Raw genomic sequence first — 26,594 nt, forward strand, 5'->3', positions numbered from 1 at the left:
ATCATCAGCCGAGCTTGAATCAGCCACCCATTCCCTAGACTAGTAATTCATGGTGACCAGTGATGTGCGGTGTCCTATGGATGACGGGCCTAGCGTTGGCCAGCTGCCAACGGATCAAACGAAGGGTCCCATCGTCAAATGGCAGTTTCTGCTACACTCTGTAGATGGTGTGGGAGAGGAGGAACAAAAGAAACAGAGGCAGGGGTGGCACCCAGAAGAAGGGTGAGTGCTGGGCTGAAGCAACAGCACTGTTGTTTACCTGTACTCAGAACATATTTGGAGAACAAATGCATTCAATTGATTACTAGATTTTTAAAAAATCTACATTGATTGGATCGACTCTGTAGCAAAGCTTGGCCACTGAACGTTATTCAAATTCAGAAGATTTTAAGCAACTTTGACCATTACTCCTTCATTTCTAGTAGTATGGCTTCTGGGGTGCAGGGCATATGCAGGGGGCAGCTCCCAGGAAGACAGGAGACTTAGAAGGCAGGGTAGAGAGTTAAAACAGAGTCCACTGGGAGGGGAAAGTTATAAGTAGCTGAGTTGATAAGAATACACATGGAATTGGGAGGGCACTGGGAGTACATAATGAAGTGAGAATTGACATCAGGATCTGAAAGTGGGTGACAGGGTCTGAATAGACATTGGTGACCAACATACAAGTTCCCTGTCCTTGGGAACTTGTATTGTGAGAGGTAGAGCATATGTAAATAAACAAAAAGAATGATTACAGATAGAATAAGTGCCATGAAATAAATTTTAAGAAGTAATAAATAACAGGTGCTAGGAGATAAACCATCAGAGGATATCAACTTTACATACGAAGTTGAGAGAAGGTGATATTTAAGCTATACCCTGAACGATAAGGAAAAGCCAGCAATGGAAACAGTGAAGGAAAACATGTTCCAGGAGGAGAGAACAGCTAAGTCAACTGAGATGGGAAAAATCATGTAAAAGGAAGACGGGAGATGGCGGTGTCCAGAGGTAGGCAGAGGGAGTAGGTGTTTATTTGATTAAAAAATGGTTGCAACCTTCATCAAAACCAGAGGAAGTAACTCAAACAAGTGACTTTTAAAAGCAATTTTATTTTCCTGAGGATATGATTGACAGTAAGCATAAAGTCCTCATGATATACGTGCCTTTGCTCCAGGTCAGGTATACAAGGATCCCCTGGGGGAAAATAGAATTTCAATACAGCAACATCAAAATCAGGAAGAACAGCCTGATTTCAGAGGAGAAGCATATACTTTCTCATCAGAGAGGCTCAAGAGAAAAGAACCAAACCAGTCTAAAAGCAAAACTTATTTATAGGCCACAAATATATTTAGTTTGGAAAAAAGCAAGATGGAATCTTGTTAGAAATATTATACCAAAGCATGGAGGCCAGTTTGTCTGTGAGGTCCTGAATCAATTAACTGTCCAAGAGAACAATAAGGTGGCTTTACTTTGCCTAAAATCAGAAGCTTGTAGCTACTACTTATCATTTTCAGACAAACACAAGAAGGTTAAAACATAACCTGAGCCTATTGATGTTTATTGTACTTTTGCCAAAGAAAAAAATTAAAAGTAGCCATCTGTTTTGGCAATCTTGCCATTGATAACAGCATTGAAGATCTGAATAAAGCCCTGGCTTACAGAAAGTTCACATCGTTGACCAAAATGAACATACTTTTCAGGCCAACTATTTTTGGAATCAGAGTCCTATAGAGCCTGGATTGGTGACAATGAGTTTTGAAAAGGTGGGATTACAGCTATGTGATTCTTTCATATGCTAGGTATGATAATTTATAGCTAAACAATTGACTTTAGATGCTAATGTTGAATGTTAAACTAAACTCAGATATCAGTACTTATTTAGTGTAAATCAGAAATAAACTAGTAGGAATCAGAAAAAATGTCATTAGAGGTATGAAAAGTCAAATAAGTTTCTGTTTAAGGTAAACATGTAAAAACACTATCAATTAATACCTAAAACGTTATTGGTCCTGCCAATGCATTCTTGAAAAAAGAAAAAAGCTGGAACAAAGCTATATTACAAAGCTATAGTGACTAAAACAGTATGGAACCGGCATTAAAAATAGACACATAAATCAATAGAATAGAATAGAGAGCCCAGAAATAAACCCCTACATATTAATTTACAACAAAGAAGCCAAGAATATATAATGGGGACAAGACAGTCTCTTCAATAAATGGTGTTGGGGAAACTGGACAGCCACATGCAAAAAAATGAAACTGGACCACTATTTTACACCATACACAAAAATTAACTCAAAATGGATGACAGACTTGAATGTAACACCTGAAACCATAAAACTCTTAGAAGAAAACATAGGCTGTAAGCTCCCTGACATAGATCTTGGAGATAATTTTTTGCATCTGACTCCAAGAGCAAAAACAACAAAAGCAAAACTAAAGGTGGGACTACATCAAACTAAAAAGCTTCTGCATGACAAAGGACACTGTCAACAAAATGAAAAAGGCAACCTACTGAATGCAAGAAAACATTTGCAAATCATATATCTGATAAGGGGTTAATATCCAAAATATATAAGGAACTCATACAACTCAATAGCAAAGACCAAACAATCTGATTAAAAAATGGGCAGAAGATCTGAATAGATGTTTTTCCAAAGAAGACATACAGTTGGTCAAAGGTACATGAAAAGATGCTCTACATCATTCATCATCAGAGAAATGCAAATCAACACCACAATGAGCTATCACTTCACACTTGTTAGAATGGTTACCATCAAAAAGACTAGAAATAAGCATTGGTGAGGATGTGGTGAAAAGGGAACCCTCATGCACTGTTGGTGGGAATGTAAATTGGTGCAGCCACTATGGAAAACAGTATGAAGGTTCCTCAAAAACTTAAAAAGAGAACTACCATATGATCTCACAATTCTACGTCTGGGTTTTTATCTGAAGAAAATGAAAACACTAACTCGAAAAAGATATAGGAACTCTTAAGTTCACTGCAGTTTTATTTACAATACCCAAGATATGGAAACAACTTAGGCGTTTACTGACAGATGAATGGATAAAGAAGATTTGTGTATATATATATATACAAAGGAATATTATTCAGATAAAAAAATGAAACCTTGTCATTTGTGACAATGTGGATGGACCTTGAAGGCATTACATAAAATGAAATAAGTAAGACAAAGAAAGACAAATACTGTATTATTTCTCTTATACATGGAATCTAAAAACAATAAACAAAACAAGCTCACAGAGACAGAGAACAGATTGCTGGTTGCCAGAGGTGGGGGGGGGGGGGGAAGGGTGGGAGAAATGGGTGAACTGTATTTTAGTTCTTGTTTAAATAAATTTGTTTCCTTTTAAAAAATTTAAAAACTAAAAAATACTGGTCCTGAATAATAATGTTCAGAAGTTGTCAGATAGATTTTTTACAATGTATATGAATCCAGGGAACAATTTTAGTTTGTAATAGTTAAGACTAAACATCTTTTTTTTTCAGTAGAAAAAATGATTTATTATTACTTGCAGCAAGTAAGGAGGATACTGGGGATCTTTCCCAAAGCAGTGTCTCCGAGACTAAATTTGATTCTGGAATATCTCAAAAGAAGAAATAAGCTATTCAGTGGGATGTTTAATTTTCACTACTTTATATATTTGAAAATATGTGTAAATAACTTTTCACTACTTGACAGGGGATTTTATTAGATATATGTATTTCTAACACAGGTTTCATACGATAATAGAATACATCATATTTTAAAATAAATATAAAGTAAGTGGTTCAGAGGAGAGTTGGCCAGGATTGTCTCCTCATAAAATACTTAAAAAATCTGGGATTTCATTTGCCATGAAAATGATGAGGCCGGCCCATGGAGGAAGGATAAGACTCATGCAGTGCCGGCCAGGATCCAGTGAGGACGATGAGAAGTTAAGGAGGCGAATTCTGCCTTAATACATGGCGCTTTCTAAGGAGGTGGCTGTACAGCTGAGTGGATGCCTTGGGAAGTAGTGGATTCATTGTCCCCATAAATACTCAAACATAGTCTATGTAATCCTTTGGCTGGATGCTGGAAAACCTACGGAGGCATTCTTTATGCACCAGTCCGACAATACTATTGAGCACCTACCAAATACATGTTCCACGCTGTGGAACGAGGACACTGTGATAAGTGAAACAGACAAGATCTCTGTCCTCGTGGAGGTTGCAAAACAGTTAACGGATACAGACAATAAGTAAGTCAACAGATAATTCAACGAGGCAATTGCTAATTATGACCATTTCTCCGACAGAAATAAATAAGATGGTGGGAGAGGCTGACGGATGGATCGTGGGGTGATCAAACTAGGTGACATTTGAGCTAAGCCCTGACAGGTGACAGCTGGAAAAGCATCCCAGCTTCTGAGACTGTGAGAGCGCTGAGTTAGCCCAGGGCTTAGTTTGGTAGAAAGATCTATATAAAGCTGGGAACACTGGCAAGGGAATGAAGGGGAGGCTCTGGGGCAGGAGGTGGTTCCCACCCACAGCTTTGAGGGCCCAGGGAGAAGATTTTGCTAAAGGGAATTAGCTATCACGGAAAAGTTTTAAACAGGGGAGTGATGTCATTGGATTTATATTTTTTTTAAAAAAGGTGGTGTACAAGATAATCTTTAAATTTTTTTTTAAAGCTGAGATTCTGACTCTGTTATGATGGGGTCTTCACCCTGTCTTATTGCATATACAGAACAATTATGTACCACACCTTCTGGTATTTGTTCTGTTTAGCAGTAGCAGTCTACCTAGAGAAAGAGCACCGAATTGCAAATTTCAACAGGAGCTGGGGAAAAAAAATGAGCCACTGTTGTGATTTATCCTGAGATGGCCCTCCTCATTACTGCATCTTCCCCAGACAGGTACCTGTTCTGCTTGGATCTGGTCCTCTGCCTCTGCTGACCCTGCTCCCATCCCTACACTGCTCCTTTTAACATTTTATCTGGTCAGCAGTCCCATTACTGACAACTGATTGGGCTCTTTCTCCTGGTCTTAACTCATTACTTTACCTCATAAAGAAGGGCCTATCTCCTTCCTGTCACAATGGACCGTCCTTTTGTACCAAAGCCTTGGCCTGGACTCAAGACCATTTTCTCCCTTACAATCCATGAGACTATAGTCTCCTTGAGAACCGGGGTTATATCTGGTTCTCTATTGGCGCCTCCGATTGTTAGGTCTTCAATAAATGCTGTTGAATGAATGAGTACCCTAACCTTGGGCAGCCTGTACAGACCTGAGATCGTCCTGGGCCCGAACTCTCCTCTTTGCCACTCAATCCGATCTCTCCCTGTCCAGTGTCTACATTGTGAAACACGATGGCTCTGTGCCAGTTAGAGTCTCCCAACTATTTTAACCAGAGCTGGAACTGAGCCTTCATTTTTTCTTTTTTCCTCTTAATCAGTCAAGGCACAAGCTTGGGGTTGTTTTCCTGAATTGTGGCTGAGTCTTAACTGGGATAACTCAGAAAAAGCAAGTCTGCAGATGCTCTGCATCATTTCCAGGACCATAATAACAGCTCACACTTATTGGGCACTACTGCTTGCCAGGCACCCTGCTAAGTGCTTTGCAGGCACTGTCTCCCTTGATCCTCACTGCAGTCCTATATGGAAAACATTATTATCCCCATTTTACAGATGAGAAAATCGAGGCTTAGAGAGGCTAAGTGATTTGTCCAGAGTTAACAAGGAGATCTGAGATTTTCAAGTTTCCTCTGAATGTAAAATTTGCACTCCTAACAACTAGGGAAAAGAAATGTACAAAATAAAGTTCATAATAATGCAACCACATACTGAAAATTAGCAGAGAAAGGCATAATTTAATTGATGATGGTATTGAAATGGATGCCCATATGAAACTGTTGTATAATTGGATAGAATTTCATTTCTCTGTGACACATTTTTCCTCTTTGCCTCCAAAAAGATCTTATCTATTCATAATCTTTTACTAGCACCTCGTAGCATACTTAAGACTTTTTTTTGTAATCCTAAAGCATTTTATTTTAATAAGAAGAAGCCCAGGAAAACTAGGGAGGTATAGAAAAGTCTGTATCTTACTGAATTTTAAAAGCCTCAAAAGAAAAAAGGTATGAAAAGAACCTAAGAGTTCTTACATACAACTGAAATGTATATGAGATCAAACCACCCAAAGCTTTAAAATCTGCTCTACTTACAGAGGATCTCTGGAACCAAAACATCTTCCAAAGTTCTGTGAGTGACAGTTTGAAAGCGTCCAAAACTCAGATTTTCCAATTTTTAACTTAACATCAAAGCATACATTCAGATATTTTCTGATTTAAAGAGACTGCCTTTAAAAATGCCTGATGTTATGTGAAACACATATAAAATACATAGGGACCTGTCTACCTAGAAAACTACAGAATTACAACCTAGGACACCAGCCTAGTATAAGACAAAACTCCAGATGACGTCTTATTGAAGAATAATAAAATGTTTCTTCAGTAAAATAGTTATCTAAAGGAATCCTGGTTCTAATGTTTATACTCACCGTCATGAGTAGATTGTGAAAAATTACATAATTCATTTAGGATATATTGAGAATCAGAGAAAGTACTTCTAGCAAATCACAAAAATTAAGATAATAAATGGTAAATGTCTTACCAGCCCATATTCACTGAGGAAAATAATTCCCCAACTTGGAAAACTTATGAACTCAATTAAGAAAAATAAAAATTAGAAAAAAAAGAATCCAACTTGCAGAAGAGATTATACGTTTATGAACTTGTAAACATAGCTTAGGTTTACCAAGTCAGTGATTTTAAAACGTCTGTACTGATGCTACGGCATGTATCATATATGTTTATCTTATCTGCCTTTTTTGGTTAGGAGGTTCTTTCAGGGCTCACGAGGCATAGGAGAACCTGGGCATGGATCATACTTTGAAAATGCTTAGCTTTGTATCTTTTGGCAAGTCACTTAAAGTTTCAGTTTAATCAGTTGATTCACGTGTACTCTAGGGGATAATAATATTCACCTTCTCCCCCTCATAGAAGCAATACATAGGGTAGAGGCATGGACTTCAGAGAGATACAACCTGGGTTTGAATCCTAGCTTTCCCTCCGTACCTCAGCCCACTCATGTGGGGCCTTGGCTAACTTCCTCATCCACCTGAGCCTTAGTTTCCTCATCTACAAACTTAGAATAGCACATGCAGTGAGATGTCTACAGGGTAAGAGAAAATACATGTAAACATTTGGCACTTAGTAAGCTTTCCATCAATTGTAGCTACTGATGTTTGTGGACACACTTTGTAAATTGCATTGTATATGTCAGGCTATCATATGACTTGGCTGTTTCCTCAGAAGTCATGTAGTTTCTTACTGGCAGACTAAATCACAACATTTCTCCATTAGTCTGTATATAGGAATATATTTTCTTTTACGTATTGGAGTTTTGTTGTGATACTTTTCTTGGGAAATCTATTATGAGACTATGATGTTAACAAACCTCCCAATAATGAGATCTCTTTGATTCTTCCTTCTTTGCTGCGTTCCAGTCTATAGTCTACAGTGAGGTTTTCATCTATTCACTCGTTCAACAAACACCTCCTGAAGGCTTACTATGTGACAAGATCTATGCTAGGAATTATACTGCAAAAGGAATCAGCCTATTTATTTTATCACAGATGGTTTCATTCAGTATTATCAGTTAGTATGATAAAATATTGCAGTAATATAGAAAACAGAAAATATTATAGTTTCTATAAACTGTAATGGGAATTAAAAATAAGTTTGGACAATATGTTACATATTCTCTAGAAAATAATTATATGCAAATTCTTTTCACAAGAGTTACCATATAAATTAAATAATTCCAAAGTGTCTATGAGGCTAAAGCAACGATAGGAATTTAAAAATGGAAACAACTTTTAAAATCATCATTATTTAAGACTTAGTATGAAATTATCTTTCAGGGTAGATTCCTTTTTTTTTTTTTAAACATCTTTATTGGAGTATAATTGCTTCACAATGGTGTGCTAGTTTCTGCTCTATAATAAAGTGAATCAGCTATACATACACATATATCCCCATATCTCCTCCCTCTTGCGTCTCCCTCCCACCCTCCCTATCCCACCCCTCTAGGTAGTCACAAAGCACCAAGCTGATCTCCCTGTGCTATGCAGCTGCTTCCCACTAGCTATCTATTTTACATTTGGTAGTGTATATATGTCCATGCCACTCTCTCACTTCGTCCCAGCTTACCCTTCCCCCTCCCTGTGTCCTCAAGTCCATTCAGGGTAGATTCTTAAGTGCTTTATATCTAGAATAATTTAAAAATGGGCCACAGTTGGAAACAATTAAGGAATAGTTCTATTTTTATTTTTCTTAACAGTCATAAGCCATAGGCTATTTCTACTAACGGAAAACAACCAAATTTCACAACACCTATGTGTATATATTTCTATGATGTTCTAAAACATGTCCTTGCATCATTATAAACATAATCCATTTTAACAGTAATTGAGTGCCTCCAACATACAGCAATTACAAACTGAATGATGAGTATACAAGATAAGTAGAGTAGGCAGCAACCAGTGGACCAAAGCTGGCCTACCAGCTGTTTTTGTAAATAACAGTTTTATTGGAACACACCCTGATTCGTTTGTTTACATAATAATCTTTGGCTGCTTCTGTGATCCGTTGGCAGAGTTGAATAGTTGTGATAGAGACGACATGGCCTGCAAAGCCTAAAATATTTTCTCTTTTTTTACTGAAAAGGTTTGCTAACTCTTGCTTTATATTAAAGATATGAAAGAATTTCTACACCAACTGGAGTATCCACACAAAAATTAAAAAGGAATTAAAAGAGTTTGCTATATATTCAGCTCCCTTTAGGCTTGTGCTCAGTGCTTAGTAGACACATCAAAGGTAGGATAAATGAGTAGACAGATTCTCTACAAGCAGTCTTTGCTGAGCCAAAGGGCTGATGAGCCACTTGCCCAGGATAACAAAAATTCCAAGAGCGGTCCCAAGGGACCAAGCAAATGCTCCCCAGAAATGTATAAACATTCTTTCTCTGGGGAGCTGGAGGTTTTATTTTGTATCTAATGCTCTGTGTTGTTGGAAATATTGTGACTTTGTATATATCTATAAACACCATAGCTCATTTAAGTGAAAATGACCGTTGTCATTAAAAATAGGAAAAAAAAGTTGAGGTGTTACCTGTGTGTTGTTCTTCAATCCAGACTTGCAAATACATGAAGAGGAGTAGCCCTGCTACTCCAAATATCAGCACTGAGAGGAAGACTTGTTTGGGGTTCATGACCATTTCAGATGGCTGCATCTCTCATTTCTGAAGACCACATAGTTTGGTTTTCCACAGAGTTTCGATCCTTTCTTTTCCTCTTAAGTGCTCGTTCCGTGAAGCAACCTAGAATTTTTTAAAAATCCACATTGTACCTTGCTGATAACATTTCTTCCCAAATATGGTACAGATATGCAGTATATCAACAATACTGAGGATTTCCATGAACTTTAACACTCTGAAGACAGAAGAGACTGTAGTTGATGGCCCTAGAATGGCAATTTTCTATTGTTGCCTTTATCTTATCTAAGGAATGTGCTATCCTACAGTTAATAAGTAACAGCCTAACATTTAATTAGGGGAAGCATCCCAGACTTCAGCTCTCCTATATCGTAAAGTCAGGTTCAAGTTATCTTAGAATGGCTTTGAGGGGAAAGAAGACTCTCAGAATAGACTGTTGAGGAAGGGATTTTGAAAAACATGTTTGTAGATAAAGGGGGAAAACACCACTTCATGTCTTAAAAATATAAAAATTCAAAAATGAAAGGTTCGATCTCTCATTTCCCTCTCCTTGAAAAGTAGTAGGTTTCTCCAACTTAAAGAGTACACTTGGGGCTTCCCTGGTGGCGCAGTGGTTGGGAGTCCGCCTGCCGATGCAGGGGACGTGGGTTCGTGCCCCGGTCCGGGAAGATCCCACATGCCGCGGAGCGGCTGGGCCCGTGAGCCATGGCCGCTGGGCCTGCGCGTCCGGAGCCTGTGCTCCGCAATGTGAGAGGCCACAGCAGTGAGAGGCCCAGTACCGCAAAAGAAAAAAAAAAAAAAAAAGAGTACACTTGGGGTTCCCTGGTGGCACAGTGGTTGAGAGTCCGCCTGTCGTTGCAGGGGACGTGGGTTCGTGCCCCGGTCCGGGAAGATCCCACATGCCGCGGAGCTGCTGAGCCCGTGAGCCATGGCTGCTGAGCCTGTGCATCCCGAGCCTGTGCTTCGCAACGGGAGAGGCCACAACAGTGAGAGGCCCGCGCAAACAAACAAACAAAAACAACCACTTAAATTCCTTCAAAGGCATAAAAGGATAAATAATGAAAAGGTCAGAGTTCAAGGGCCTCTCCCACAGTAACATGGGAGTAGAGAAATCTACCTTGGATTACAGAAATCTACCTCAGTAACAAAATGTTACTTTACTTAAATAAATATTGAAATGATATTGTTTTAGAATGATCTCATTTAGTGGAATCCTAACCTTCCTCTTTTTTTAAGCTCCATCCACTTTTGAGAATTTGATGAAAATATAAACCCTCTCCTTAGAAAAATATAAACACACACAAAATCTAGCGTCAAAGATCAGTATGTTGGGCTTCCCTGGTGGTGCAGTGGTTGAGAGTCCCCTGCATCGGGTTCATGCCCCGGTCCGGGAAGATCCCACATGCCGCGGAGCGGCTGGGCCCGTGAGCCATGGCCGCTGAGCCTGCGCGTCCAGAGCCTGTGCTCTGCAATGTGAGAGGCCACAGCAGTGAGAGGCCCAGTACCGCAAAAGAAAAAAAAAAAAAAAAAAGAGTACACTTGGGGTTCCCTGGTGGCGCAGTGGTTGAGAGTCCGCCTGCCGTTGCAGGGGACACGGGTTCGTGCCCCGGTCCGGGAAGATCCCACATGCCGCGGAGCCGCTCAGCCCATGAGCCATAGACGCTGAGCCTGCGCGTCCGGAGCCTGTGCTCCGCAACGGGAGAGGCCACAGCAGTGAGAGGCCCGCGTACCGCAAAAGAAAAAAAAAAAAAAATCAGTTTGCTTACAGACACTTTCTGCAACCCAAGTTAAGAAGCCCTGCTCCCTATGAACAGCCGTGCAAATATGCAGTAGCTTGCATGGTGAGCTCAGATAGTTAGCAGCCCAGCTAATGAGGCCAAGGTCATGGCTTTGTGTCTAAGGCTGGTCAAAGACTTTAGCTCTGTTCCTTGGCCACGGACCACACCGCCCCCCCTCTTGGGATGAGCTGAATAAATGGTTTCTCACTGCGAGGACATTACATACACTGCTGTGTCTAAAAATTCTCTCTCCTTTCTCTTCAAAAATGCCTCAAAAACTTCTGAAAGAATACGGATTTAGCCTTTTTAAGAGGCGTTTGGTGAGGTGCCAGGTAAAAGTTTAAAAATGCTGTGGGAGATTGCTAGGCTGGTGAAAGGATAGTATTTAGCTATACTTGGCAAAATCAATGTTCACACAGATGTCGGGCTTCAAAGGTAACCTGTGAGGTCAGAATTAGATGTGGATGTGGCAGAATGATCTCGTGATTAGAAAAAAGAAATCCACCAAATGGGTAAAAGTGTTTATGCAAAACAACAGTGAAAAGACCTATTATAAATACATTTTTCCTTCATATTTTAATTATACATGGAAGGTCCCAGAGTAAGAGCAGTGATTGTCAGCACTACCTGAGGAGCTTTCTTGAATCCACTTCTCTGAGTCCCTTGATGAAGAGAAAACGGTTAATGTTTTCACAAGTGCTTTTGAGGATTTCAAGCACTTTCTTGATTTGGGTAGTAGAGGAAGTTTTTAAATAAGTAGAAGAACTGAGAGTATTATCATACTGCTTACTAGGTGGGTGATACTCTGCTCTTATGTTGCTTCAAAACTGAAATATTATGGGCTTTCCAAACATATGCAACAAAGAACAGTTCCCGAGGGAGATTTGCAATTTGAGGTGTTCCAAGATTGAATCCCTCAAGGAAAACTCCGAAGGGAAGCCAGCTTTCTCTTTTGTTGATGCTGCAGTTAAACAATGAACAGACACAATTCCTGAGTCCACAAGAAGATTCAGATAGGAGAAAACCAGTTAAACAAAATCTACTACTAACAAAGAAATAGTTGTTTACAAGAAAAAAGAGACTTTTACAATCTGTCTACATAATTAAAACTTAACCCAGATGAAAGAGGATAGAAGAAAACTCGTAAATCAGAACAGAGCCAAAGACCTGTGGGAATGGTGGGTGTGAAAGGCAAAAGAAGTACTCCTTGGGGGTTTGCAGAGGAAAATTATTACCTACGACGCTGGAAAAAGATTAAGAATTTGCCCTTTCTTTCTTCAGGAGATGTTGCTATACTCTGACATATCCTCCTGGGTAAGAAGTCAGTAGAAAACTCGTAATTGTTATTATGGCAGATGTGAGTAGAACTGAGCGATTAAAGCCACAAGGCAGAAAGGCAATCTCGTGTAAAACGGAGAGATACGTTTGATTTTCTCCCATCTCAGTCCATTAACCCAACGTTGGCATTCGGAAATGGCTCTCATTAAACAGAGGTGAGGTACTAGGAGCGGCAGTATTGCTTTAAGCAAATGTGAAGGTCAGCTGTGATGGGAAAACACACCTATTTGGAGATCATACATCTACCTCCATGCCTGCGGAAAAAGTGCAGACTACTGGAGATGGAAATTACTTGGAATAATGCTATTTTAGGTACCAGCATTATACAACATTTCCACGGTCAAAGGCTTCCTGTATTTTGTTCAATCCTTCCTCTGCCCGCTCATACGCGCAGTACCTTGTACCTAACAGGTACCCAACAATGGGTTGCACTGAATTGAATTTGGAGCTCCAGTAACAAAATACAGGTAATTAATTTTCTAGTTGTATTTGTAAATCCTTAGTCCTAAATTTTGAATGGAGAAATATAGACTATTAAAATACTGAAAGGGTCTATATGACTTTTTTTTAAAGTACATATTTATTTTTCTTTGCATATCCTATGGATTTGTCCCTAATAAATACAAAAATATAAAAATAATTACCTTCTTAACAATAAATTTTTCTAGTAAAGTTTAGTTTTCACAAGAACTTTAGCATGCTTTAAATACTCATGGAACAGGGTTTCCTCACCCTGGTCATGTTTGAGATTTTCTATTTAATTTCAATCATTTTAAAAATATATTTGTTATTAATTATTAAATAATTAATTAAACTTATTGGTATTTTATCAATTTCTGTGTTCAGTATTAATTAGCCTGTGTCAGACTTCCCACCCACAGAACTGTAAGACAATGCATTTGTGCTATTTAAGCCACTAAATTTGCTATGATTTGTTATAGCAGCAAAGAAAACTAATATAGTACATTACTATTACAAAGTAATTTTAAAGGAAGACAGTTTACGAAATTACTATGAATGGGTATAATAATACTGATCTTTTCAAATAGTTTTCACATGGTTTCTCAGGCCTAGTGTTTCATGGTCTATTCCTGTAATAGCTCCATTGTTCAACGTGTTTTGTCATACAGAACATAGAAACATATTCCTTCACTAGACACTAATTTGTAGGTGCTTCCTTATGAATCTTGTTGCTTTGATTTCCTGTGTAATTTGTTTAACAGTTACCTTCTACTTTTAGCTGTTGTAATTAAACTTTAATTATAATTAAGGTTTTTAACAAGACAAGACTTTGCCCTTTCATTCTTTGTTTTAGAAGAAAAAGTTTTAAACTCATATTTTACATTCTACTGTTCAGTGTAGAGTTTTTTGTTTTAGTTTGGTTTTTGCAACAACAGTCTGTCTTTAAAGACTGCACATGACTAAAACCAAAGGCCCTTGCAAATATTTGTTTGTATTAAAGAGGGGAAAAATAAAAATACCCATACAGATTATTGTCGAATGGATTGTTCATCTCATTTCTCATTTTTACTTGTTCCCCACTCTAAAGATGTCCAAGTGTTAAATATGGATGAGACAGAAATAGTGTTATTTTTACATTTGTTTAAGCACAGTCACAAGAATTTGTAGCATGTATTTATATGTCAGTCAGGAATCACCAGGATCACATTCAGGAAAACATGAGGTAAATTCAGCATCAAATTCTATTTCATTAAAGGGTCCTATGAAGATAGAGGGAGTCCTTAAAAAGTTTTTTGGAGTCCTGAAACAAGGAAATGGCAATTTGAGTGATCATTTCTAAGATGACTTGAAGGAGTTATCAGTGAGGGATTATGTCAAATGAGATAAGTGATAACTACAGATTGGATAAGGGGGAGGGCGGTCAGCAAGTCAAATGAAATGACTGAGTTTTAGTTACCATAGTAGTTAATAATATAACCCAAGAAGTGTTAAATAAAAGATGGCTTCCACAACCTAAGAGTCCATCAACAGATAGATAAAGAAGATGTGGGGGGTGTGTGTGTGTGTGTGTGTATACATACACACAATGGAGTACTACTCAGCCATTAAAAAAATGAAATATTTTTGCAGCAACGTGGATGGACTTGGAGGGTATTATGTTAAGTGAAATAAGTCAGACAGAGAAAGACAAATACTATATAATATCACTTATATGCGGAGTCTAAAAAATACAGCAAACTAGTGACCATAACAAAAAAGAAGCAGGCTCACAGATACAGAGAACAAACTAGTGGTTACCAGTGGGGAGGGGGGAGGGGCAATACAGGGGTGAGGGTGGGGGGCACAAACTAATGGGGTCACCATTCAACCCACTGAACCAGGCTTTGTCTGGCCATGGTGACTGTTCTGGAGGCCATTTAATCAGAACCAAGCTTAGCGCTCTGGATGGATGGTCATGAGATGTGATATTTTCTTTCTCAGTGACTGTGAATAAGGAAGCACATAGTTCCCGCTGTTGCTGGAAGTCTTCTGGCAGCCCTGATGGAAGCCAGCCTAAAAAACAAGGCAGCACAGAGGAAAGCAAAGCTGAGAAACCTGCAGAGAAACAGAGGAACAGCTCTGACTAGGCCCTGAAGGTACTCACTCTGCCTCTGAATTTGTAAATTAGGAGTTCCTAATAAAGTTCCTTTATTTTTCAGTGTATTACAAAGCAATTGTAAGTACAGTGAGCGAACTTAGGAATAAGCTATATTTTGGGTGAAGCAATTTCAGCAAGATAATCAGAAATAAATGAAAAGAACAGTGCTAACATTTATTGAGCAGTTATACATTGTAGGCTCTGTTCTGAGCATTTTATATTGATTCTTTAATTTAATTCTCACAATAACTCTATCTCCCCAGTCAAGAAATCTGCAGGACTGGCTCACATAACCACACGGTCTGATGCAGGGTTCATTGGGAGGTGAGGCGAGAGGTGGAGGTGGACACAGACCACAGAGGGCCTCAGCATCAACATAGGGTGACTACATTTGTCCTGTGGACACCAGGGGACCGACGGCAGGTTTGAAGGGAGTGGAAGGATCAGGTTTGCATTGTGGGAGGATCACTCAGAGGCAGTGTGGAGACGGGACGGAAGGTAAAGGAGACCACAGGCGATTGGGAAGAGGACAGCTGCTGGCCAGGAATGCCCAGGACAGGGATTGGACTGGATTCTATCCCAATCCAAAAATCCTTCTGTCTTTCCATTCACGCACATCCTCTTGTCTTTCATTACTGGAGGCAGTTTATCATAGTGGTTAAGTATGAAGATTCTGGAGCCCGATTGCCAGGTTCGAATCACAGCTTGATGACTTACTACTTCAGTCACACGGCTTATTATGTAACTGCTATGTGCCTCGGTTTCCTCACATCTAAATTGGGGAGAATAAAAGTGTTTACCATGTGAGGTCAGCGTTGTGAAATGTTGATACATAAAAGATATTTAGAAGAATACCTGGCCTATAGAGGTTGTCTATAATATTAAAATGTTAATATCTTTACATTCCAGATGTCCAGCACGGGGGCAGCTACACTGTAATTAATCAATAAATATTTGTTGAAAGATAGGGTATTTTTACTTCAAAAGGCAGTCTGTTTTTCCTGTTAGAAAGGTTTATTCTTTCAATTCAAGCCAATTCAACCCAATCAATAAACATCCATTAGGCTGGAATATGACTAAGGCTCAGTGCCAGACCCTGTAAGCAAAGCCAAAGGGAGTAAGGTTTAATCTTTGATCTTCATCAGAGAACAGCTGAACCTAGCTCTTCACAATTTGCACAAGTTGGTTTTAGTAGAGTCTTCTAGAACAACTCATAACAAATCTGTTCTCCCCTTTACATGACAGACTTTCCAATTATTGAAAACAATTATCCTGTCTATCCTTAATCTTTTGACTCCCAGATAAACAATAAATATGCACAATTCCTTCAGCCATTCCTTACGGGACATGGTTTAGGAGTCTTCATTCAATTGAACCATCCTCCTCCAGACACATTTGTGCTTTAAATGCAGGGCTCAGAAGTAGAGTGTTATTGAACGGATGGGTAATGTTCTAAGCATCAGCACCATAAAAATAATAGCTAAATGTGAGGGAATTCACAGATAAAGTGGGAGAATAAAACAGGTTACAGGTTAGAGCCTGAGGGATTTCCTTCAGTCCGAACAGCAGGGTAGTAGAAATATCTTCTTTATAAAACTTTGAAAGAAAGGATTAATGAAGTAGGAAACTTGTCATAAAGAACATGCAGTTAAGAAACTAAGACAGGATCTTATTACATGGGAGACTGTAAATGAACAGTTTGTTTAATAAGTAAACATAGGGCAAGGACTTAAGAAACAGCAGGCATGAAGGTTAACCATGAAATATGGTCCCCCCAAAAGTGGAAAAAGAAGAGACCAGAAAAGATGACTACACCAAAGTGAAATTATTGAGAGAAGATCAAAAAGGACTAAAGGATTTTGGGGAGAGGAACCGGAAGATGAAAATTTTTTTATTCTAACCATGAGTTTGAAGTGTCAGAAGAGAAAAAGGATATGTGTTTTACTGTAGTGCACAGTAGGTCAAAATAGTTCTAACATATACAAATGTCATTCACACACCCTTGAATCTTAAATAATAATGTAGTACTTTGAGTACTATGTAAGCAAGTAATATATGCTTATTTAAATTTTTGTTTTCGGTTTCAGTGATAGCAGGATATGAGTTTTTCATATCAACTAAAGGAAGAAGTTGCTTTTCAGGGAGATAGACCAATATATAAAGGAATTACAAAATCTAGTGAGTTTGGTGGGGCATTATAGCTGAAAAAAGTGACATGATTCAAAAATAGGATAATGTAGGAGTGAGTGAGTAAGAGAGACAGAGAGAAAGCCAGAGAATTTTAAAAGCTTCATAGCAATATATTTACTTCCAAAAGACCTCAAAAAATAAACAAAATCCAGCATGTAATGAACTATTATGTAGATATAACATTGACATTGAAGATGAATCATTAAGATCACAGAAAAATATTCACAATACCCTCTTAAGTGAAAAGGGCAGGCTATAAAACTGCTGGAACATGCAGTTTGCTAAACATTGCAGTGACCCCCCCAGTCACGGGTAGAATTGTGTTCTGTCCCTCCTTATGATTGGTGGAGGTTGTGTCACTAGTAAAAAATCCAAAACAAACCAACAACAAACAAACGAGAACAAGCTGGCAGCACTGCAGAGGCAACAGGCGGGGACCTCCCTGGCGGTCCAGTGGTTAGGACTCCACGCTCTCACTGCCTGGGGCCTGGGTTCGATCCCTGGTCAAGGAACTAAGATCCTACAAGCCGCATGGAGCAGCCGCCCCCCACCCCCTCAAAAAAAAAAGAGGCAACAGAATGTTAGGAAGTCATTTTGATCTTTGCACTTCTTCTGAGTAAGCAGTAGTTCAAATTAGAATGTTAGCTACAACATGAAACAGAATGGATCAAATTGGTTTTGCAATGTTACTTTTTACAATAAAATAGCAGTATCTGTACTTAATTAATGTCCAATAGTTAAGACGACTTCTAGAATGACAAACTCCTGTGACAAATAACTTAGACAAAAAGTTTGGCATTGCTTTATATTCAACAAACTGTCCTGATATATTTTCAAATGAGTATTTTTATGATGAGACAATAAAACATAGACTGTTTTATTATTACTATGTTACTTGCTGTTACCTGGATAAAATATCTTTTCTATGTTGTCACCTATATATTACATTACTTCTATATTCCCTTTTCTGCTCATCACAGTAACAATAAAACCCTTGTAAGGGTGTAATACTTATAGAGTATCTTGCTTTCTTATGCCACATATGTTGGCTAGTTGTTTCTATTAATGATTAGCTAGACAGTCAATAACTATTTAGAAGATTGATTTTTCCCCATCATTATATATTATCTAGACATCTGGTATGCTGCCATTGTATAATGTCTCTTGTAGAAAGGATAACACTACTTTCCATAAAATAGCAAAATTCTAAGGCTAACCTAAACCTCTGTAAAACACTAGAAATATGTGTATATTCTAAAATAAATATGATTTGTTTCTTAGGGATAGCAAAGTTTGTGAGCAGCACTCAAAGCTGGCTTCAAGCAATCTCATGCAAATATTTATTAAATTTTACTACATGCCCCATCTCTTTGCTCTTGTTTCACATTCTAGTCCATCTGTGCTTCGCCTGCAACCATTTAATAGAGAAACAACATGAAGTAGAACAGAAAAGGTGCTAATCTACAAATCTTGGTTTAAAAATGAAAAATAAATTAAACTTGCAAGAATATCTACTGACAAAAATCACAGAGTAAGCTCTTAAGGCATTTTCAAAGAACATACCGCAAAACAGTGCTCATATTAAAACATCAAAGTAACTGTCAGAAGGTAGTCATTGAAATAAGTATAGTTATATTGAGAAGCCTGAAATGACGCCAACAAAGCAAAGTAGGAATAATATACAACTCTGAAGATTAACATCCCATAAAAAAGGCAGAAAATACAACAAAATATATAAAAAAAGAATTGTGAGCCTGAAGGATACTACAAAATTATGAATAATTAGTGAAGTTTTTTTTTTTTTTATTTGCGGTACGCGGGTCTCTCACTCTTGTGTCCTCTCCCATTGTGGAGCACAGGCTCTGGACATGCAGGCTCAGCGGCCATGGCTCACGGGCCTAGCTGCTCTGCGGCATGTGGGATCTTCCCGGACTGGGGCACGAACCCGTGTCTCCTGTATCGGCAGGCGGACTCTCAACCACTGAGCCACCAGGGAAGCCCTAGTGATGCTTTTAATGCTATTATTGTACTGGTTAATCTAAATTAATTTAGTTAACTAATCAATGAAGAGTATGTCTAGTTAAATCTAGTAAAGGGACAGACTGAACTCATGAACTTATGTAAGTCCCCTACATACAAACCCTCAAGGTGCGAACTTTGAAAGATGCAAACGTGCATTTGCATGTCCAATTGTGTAAGTTAGTTCACGTGTCTGGTGTACATTGTCATGTGCGTCCATCCTCTACAAGTGGTTGTGCTTTTGTGTGCTTTATCGTACAGTACTGTTGCTGTGCAACACGAGGAGCTTACCAATGAAGATCTGATGGAATTGGAGGCCCAGAGAAAGGACAGAGAGAGACGAGAGGAAGAAGTAACTGAAAACCCAAAGAGATTCACAACGCAGGAAATGGCAATGGGATTTTCTTTGAGCAGGCACTGTTAGTTTTTGAGGACAGGACCCAAATGTAGAATGATACACGAAGGTTGCAGCAGCCACTCAGAATGCAATCCAGCACTACCATGTCATCTATGATGAGAAAAAAAGTGCTACTACCCAGACATCACTGGATCGCTTTTTCAAGCATGTAGATAGAATTGAACCCAGCAAGGAACCAGAACCTGTGCCATCAGCGTCAGGCGTGAGTGAAATTGCAGCTTGCCCTCCATCTCCTATTGCTGACGATCCTTCAGCTCTACCATCTCCCACCTCCTCTCCCTCTTCCACTTAGTAACTCTTCTTGCCTGTTCACTCGATGGCGGCCCCTGTATGCCAGCTGTTGTGCTGTATTACTGTACTTTTCAAGGTACTGGACTGTAAGATTAAAAATGTTTTCTTTATTTTTGTTTGTTTTTTATGTATTATTTGTGTGAAAAGTATTATAAACCTATTACAGTACAGTACTATATAGCCAATTGTGTAAGTTGGGTACCTAGGTATTTTGTTGGACTTATGAACAAATTGGACTTATGAGCGCGTTCTTGGAATGGAACTTGTTCATATGTAGGGGACTTACTGTATTCCTTCCTCACTCTCCTTTAAAACAAAAGCAAAGACACTAGAGGGAAAAAAACTTGCAAAGATATAAGGGAAGAGATGATTACTAGAGAGAGAGAAAGAAAGAATAATGAAGTTTTAGAAGATAAATGCAGGCATAGGAGTGGTAACCAACTTAAAAGATCATGAATGCTGAAATCAAAGAGTTTCCATAGATACTAACAAGAAGCAAGATGCTCTGTGTTATAAAACCCAGGAAAGGTACACTAGGTTCCCCAGAAGAGGGAAGGCAAGAGAGAAAGCAATAGATAACCTGAAGAGAAGCAGGGCAAAGAATAGGAAAATAACTAACTAAACTAAACAAACAAAAAAAATTCTAAAGAACTATAATTTACATCTTTAGAGAGACAGAAAAATTGATTCCATCAAATGGCACAGGACCTTATATTTAATTTAAAAAAAGGAAATCAGAGAGCAAAAAAAAAAAAAAAAGAAAACTCTTGCAAATGAAAAACATAACCAAACTGAAAACTCAACATACAGGTCAGAAGATACATTAAGATGACTTCTCAGAAGGTAAAGCAAAAGAACAAAAAGATGGAAAACTGGACAAGAAAAAAAAATCCAGGAAATAGGATTAATCTAAGAGATTCAAAATCTGAATAATAGAGGAATTCCAGGCAGCAAGAACTGAGAAGAGAAAAGGAAGGAGATCATTGGTGATACAATTCAAGAAAATCTCAGGGAACTGAAGGACATGAGTTTCCAGATATAAAGGGATTACTGAGTATTTAGCACAATGGGTATGAAATAAACACACCAAGGGACATTGTATAGACATTTCAGAACACTAGGAACAAATAAAAGATTCCATGTGTTGCCAGAGAGAAACAAATGGATCACAACCAGATCACATCCAGAGGATCAAGAATCAGAATAATATCAGACTTGTCAGTAGCAACAGTGGAATCTAGAATAAGGCAATGGAGCTAGAATGACTTCAAAATTCTCAAGGAAAATTATTTTCACTTAAAATATCATTAAATTCTACCAAATTCTATCAAAGTGTCAATCAAAGGTGTGGGTAAAAAAAAACTTTTCAGATAAATTTTCAAAAAATTCACCTCCCAAAAAGCACAAACCAAGGGTATAAAATAAGAGGAAGAAATAGGATACAGGAAACAGTAGGCCCAGAAAAGGAAAGGGATGACATAAGAGAAATTTCTGGTCAGTAATGAAAAGATGAAAGCTGTATACAGGTTTAGAGGGTGAGCAGTTCAAACTGGAGCAGGACAGAGGCATGGGAGAAACTTTTCAGAAAGCTAAAACTTGTAGTCTAGCTGATCTGTCTGAACATCCTGACAGAATATTTAGACAATGATGAAGAGTTTGCCTGAATCAGTGACAAAAATTTAGAACATTAAACAAATGAAAGAGCAAGATACTATTCACTTCAGAAAAACAGAAAATGTAGGAAAGGAAAAAAAAAAAAAAACAGATTAAACTGCATGGCTAAGCTGTGGCTAACATTTACATAGTCCTGACGACAAAGACACTGAATATGTGTCTAAACAAAATACTATCCCTATTGGGAGGACAGAAGGGTTGGGAAGGACAAGTATGAATATGTGTGGTAAGATGAAGGAAAAAGGACTAAATTCTCTTCTATCATGGTGGAAAGTCGATAGGTAAAGCCTAACACTAAAATATCAAGTTCTAAAATGTGGATACTGTCTAGAGACAATTTAGGAAAGTAAACACCAAAATATGAAAGTTCACGTGACTCATAACAGGTAGAGTCATTATCCAAACTCAGGTTTATCTGTCTTTAAATTGCATGATTTCCACTAAACTTAAGTGTACACTTCAAATAAAACTTAAATAGAGTGATACCAAAATTATGAAATTTATTAAAATTTGCTCAAAATAAGCTAATTTACTTTTTTATTAGTTAGTTACCAAAACTCAGAGCTGACTAAATAAACTGAAAACCCAAGGAAGCTATAAGGGACTACTTGTCTTAAGAAAACATTCCATTTTCCAGCACTGACAAATACTTTTACATTATTTACCCACATATCTGAGGAACTCACAAAAGTGTACATCGACACTGAAATATTCTGATTAACTGTTAACTGGGCATTCAAGCAACCACAGAGAAAATGCCTTTTTTAGGGTTATAAGTTATTGCCTTCTTGCCACTGCAAAATATATCCTCTGAGTTCCTGACCTCTTCATGCCATGATCTGTCGACCATTGTGAAAAGTCTCACATCTCTGGCCCTTACTGTGATCTTTTTTCAAGCTTTAATGATCTCACCCACTTCTCTTTTTCTTTCTTCGAGTTCTACTCTCTTTTCTCTGCTCCATCCCCCATGAAATGATCTAATTTCTGCAAAGATGAAAGTTTAATCCATGCTTCCAGTTCTAATAACTCACCTGTTCTGGTCCCTTTTTTCTAAATGCTGACTGCATATTCTAAGACTCCTCACACTTTTTAACAGGCCCAAGTTTCTTATACGATTGACCCTTGAACAACAAAGGTGTGAACTGCACAGGTCCATTTACAAGCAGATTTTTGTCAATAAATGTAGTACCTGTATTTTCATTTTACAGATCTTAATTAACAAAGTGTGGGGGAAAGTTTGTTTGATTAGAGATCTCAGTATGTGGAATCAAAAGAAGTAGAGTTTCAGTCCTGATTTTATCCAAATGGTTTCAGCTTCCTGCCATTGGGTGAATCATTCATCAATTCCTTTACTTTTGAGTCAGAGATGGCAGTATGCAGATTTTTGACTGTGCGGGGGTTGGCACCCTTAACCCTCCTATTGTTCAAGGGTCAAGTGTAATGACTAAAAACGCCCATCCTTATCTAGCTCTAGACCACATTTTTAGTTTTATTACTCATACCTCTACTCAAACTCTACTCCCAAGGCAGGCTGAACTATATAAATTCCTAAGAACTAACTGCATTCTCTTTTGTCCCTGGGCACATGAATATTTTCTTCTTTTTTTCAGACCCTCCACCAACCTCAAGCTGGTCTTTGCTTTTTAGGACTCAACTTTGAAGTGATACCCATGGTACCCTCATGCCAAACACACCGCCTTAGACATAGTGAATGGGATATCAATATGTGCTGCGTATATGAACAAAAAGACTTCTGGATAAACAACTTATCTCCAGATAAACTCTTCAATTCAATACAAATAATGCTGCCTCACTAATCTTCCTTAAATATTGCTTATTCAATGTTTTTCCTTTCCTTAAAATATACACATTAGTATATATAAAATAGATGACCAACGAGGACCTACTATATAGCACAGGAAACTATATTCAATATCATGTAAAAACCTATACTGGAAGGTCTGTCCACTAGGCTCTTCATAAGGTGGTAACTATACCTTTGCAACCTAATTTCCTGCTGTTCCCCAATGTGAAGCCTCCTCTCTGTCTACTGATTCCTGAGCATTCCATGCTAATCTCTACATCCATCAATTTGTTTTTGCTCTTTACTCCATCTGTCTGGGACTTTCTTCCTTTCTGACTCTCCACCCTACTTCCTTGGTGGCGCAGTGGTTAAGAATCCATCTGCCAATGCAGGGGACAAGGGTTCGATCCCTGGCCGGGAAGATCCTACATACCATGGAGCAACTAAGCCCTTGCACAACTGCTGAGCCTGCGCTCTAGAGCCCCCGAGCCACAACTACTGAAGCCAGAGCGCCTGGAGTCCAGCCAGAGCGCCTAGAGCCCATGATCCGCAACAAGAGAAGCCACCGCAATGAGAAGCCTGCAGATGGCAACAAAGAGTAGCCCCCGCTCGCTGCAACTAGAGAAAGCCCACGTGGAGTAACGAAGCCAAAAATAATAAATAATTTTTTTTTAAAAAGTTATATATCCATGTAAGCGTTTGGGTTTGAATATTCAATTTTTAAAAAAAGGCCAGCTTCTCCCATAAAGACTTCTTTGAGTTACTCTAGCCCGTTTTTTTGATAATAGCAACACTTCAGTCATTCATGAAATATGTTTTGATGATCTGTTATTTGATAGGCACTGTTTAGATACTAGGACACAAAAGTGAGCCAAGAAAAAGCAAGAAAAACAAACATGATTAAGAAGTGTGACAAATACTAAAAGCAAGGGTCAACATATTGAATATTGGTATAAGGACCAGCAGAACTTCTTTAGACGTGTTGGTCAGAGAATGCATCCTTGAGGAGGTGATGTTTAAGCAGATCTGAATGACAGGAAGGATCTAGTCTCATGCCAAATTGTGCTGGTAAAGGGAGAGAGTTCCCCATAGAGTGAATCACATGTGAAAATACTCTGAAAGAGAAAAGAACTTAACATGTTCTAGGAACTGAAAGAAGACAGTATGGTTGGAACTCAATGAATAAAAGAAAGTGGCCTAAGGTGAGCTTGGAAAGATAGGCAAGGTCCTATCAGGTCCATAAGGGCAATTCTGAAAAGCAACAGATAACTATAGAGTGTTTATAATCAGAGGAGAGAAAGGATTAGATCTATGTCTTAAGATCACTTTTGCTGCCATGTGAGTCATGATCTGAGAAATAAAGAAATCAACCAGGAAGGGGGCTCTTGTAGTCTACAAATATGGATAATGATGATGACTTGGATCAGAGTAACAGCTGTAGAGATGGAAAGAAGTGAAAAAACTTGAACTTAACTTTTGAAATGATACTCAAGATAGGGGAAGTCTTCAAAGAAGAAGATCAAGAGCTCAGTTTTGATCATACTGAATTTTAGGTATTTATGACAACACCAAGTCAAGGCACCAGAGAAGAAATTAAATATGCAAGTCAATATGCAAGATCTCTGTGGCAGATAGAATTCTAAGATGAACCCTAATAGGCCTGGCCCCACATGATCCCCTCCTCTTGAGTGTGGACAAGACCTGTAATTTGATTTTAATGAATAGTATATGAAAAAGGTAAAAAAAAAAACCCTTCAGAATTAATTAATGCCCTTAATCAATTGTGTTTGAGTTAGTTAAACAAGAGATTACTTTAGCCATGAGAAAGAAGGAAATCCTGCCATTTGCTATAGCATAGATGAACTTGGAGGATACCATGCTAAGTGAAATAAGCCAGACAGAGAAAGTCAAATACTGTATGATCTCACTTATATGTGGAATTTAAGAGAGAATGAGAATAGAATGGTGGTTACAAAGGGCTAGGGAGTTGAGGAAATGAGGAGTTGCTGGCCAAAGGGTAAAAGCCTTCAATTATAAGATAAATAAGTTCTAGAGACCTAACATAGAGCATGGTGACTATAATTAATAATATTGTACTATTTACTTGAAATTTGCAAAGAGTATGTCTTAGTATTCTCACCACACACATCAGGTAACTATGTGAGATCATGGATATGCTAATTAATGTGATTGTGGTAATCATCTCACAATGTATATGTACATCAAATCATCATGTTGTACACAAAGAAAAAGATAACCAAAATAAAATAAAGTAAAATAAAAGCATCCTGGGTGGACCTGACTTAAAAGAGGGTCCAGGACTTCCCTGACGTTAGAGATGCTCTCCTACTGGCCTTGAAGAGGCAAAAAGCTAGCTGTGAACTTCCTTTGGAGAGGGATGGTGTCTAAGAGCTGAGGCTCTCAGACCTATTGCTGTAAGGAACAGAATTCTGCCCATAAACTCAACGGGCCTGAAAGGAGACCCTGGGCTTCAGATGAAAAATGGGGTCCAGCCAACTGCTTAATTGCAGCCTTGTGGAACCTTAAGCAGAGGATTCAATTAGGTTGTTTTTGACTTTACAGCAAGGAAAGTTATCAGAGATAGACAGGAACATTACATAATGATAAAGGGGTTAGTTCTCTAAGAAGACATAAATCTTAATGTGTATGTGTCTAACAAGAGAGTGTCAAACTATGGGAGGCAAAAATTGATAGAACTGTAACAAAAACAGATGAATCTGCTATTATAGTTGGAGATCTCAACACCCCTCTACCAGAAATGGACAAATCCAGCAGGCAGAAAATTAGTAAGACATAGTTGAACTCAACAATACCATCCATCAACTGGATATAATGGACCTCTATACTACTTTATCCAACAACAGCAAAAATACACACTCTTCTCAAACTCACACAAACATTTACCAAGATAGAAAATATTCCATGCCATAAAACAGGCATTAAAAAGTTTAAAAGACTAGAAATCATAAAATGTCTGCTCTCCGATCACAATGAAATCAAATCAGAAATCAACAACAGAAAGATATCTGGAAAATCCTGAAATACTTGGAAACTGAACAACACACCTGTAAATAACACATGTGTCAAAGAAGAAATCTCAAGTAATTTTAAAATATTTTGAACTAAATGAAAATGAAATCATAATATCAATATTTGTGAGAG

General features: G+C 38.3%; 1 long non-coding RNA gene across 2 annotated transcripts in view; it reads right to left on the reverse strand.

Annotated features, from left to right (window-relative positions):
* LOC113631318 (uncharacterized) overlaps positions 1-26,594 on the reverse strand; it is a 110,150-nt gene that overhangs the window by 64,836 nt on the left and 18,720 nt on the right. For both annotated transcript variants that reach the window (XR_003437260.1, XR_003437261.1), the window contains exon 2: positions 9,198-9,405. This is a non-coding gene — a long non-coding RNA (uncharacterized LOC113631318). The remainder of the gene's footprint in view (positions 1-9,197; positions 9,406-26,594) is intronic.

The sequence above is a fragment of the Aethalodelphis obliquidens genome, unplaced genomic scaffold (genome assembly GCF_003676395.1).
Source record: "Aethalodelphis obliquidens isolate GAN/ISIS:26980383/991018 unplaced genomic scaffold, ASM367639v1 scaffold32, whole genome shotgun sequence".
NCBI lineage: Eukaryota > Metazoa > Chordata > Mammalia > Artiodactyla > Delphinidae > Aethalodelphis > Aethalodelphis obliquidens.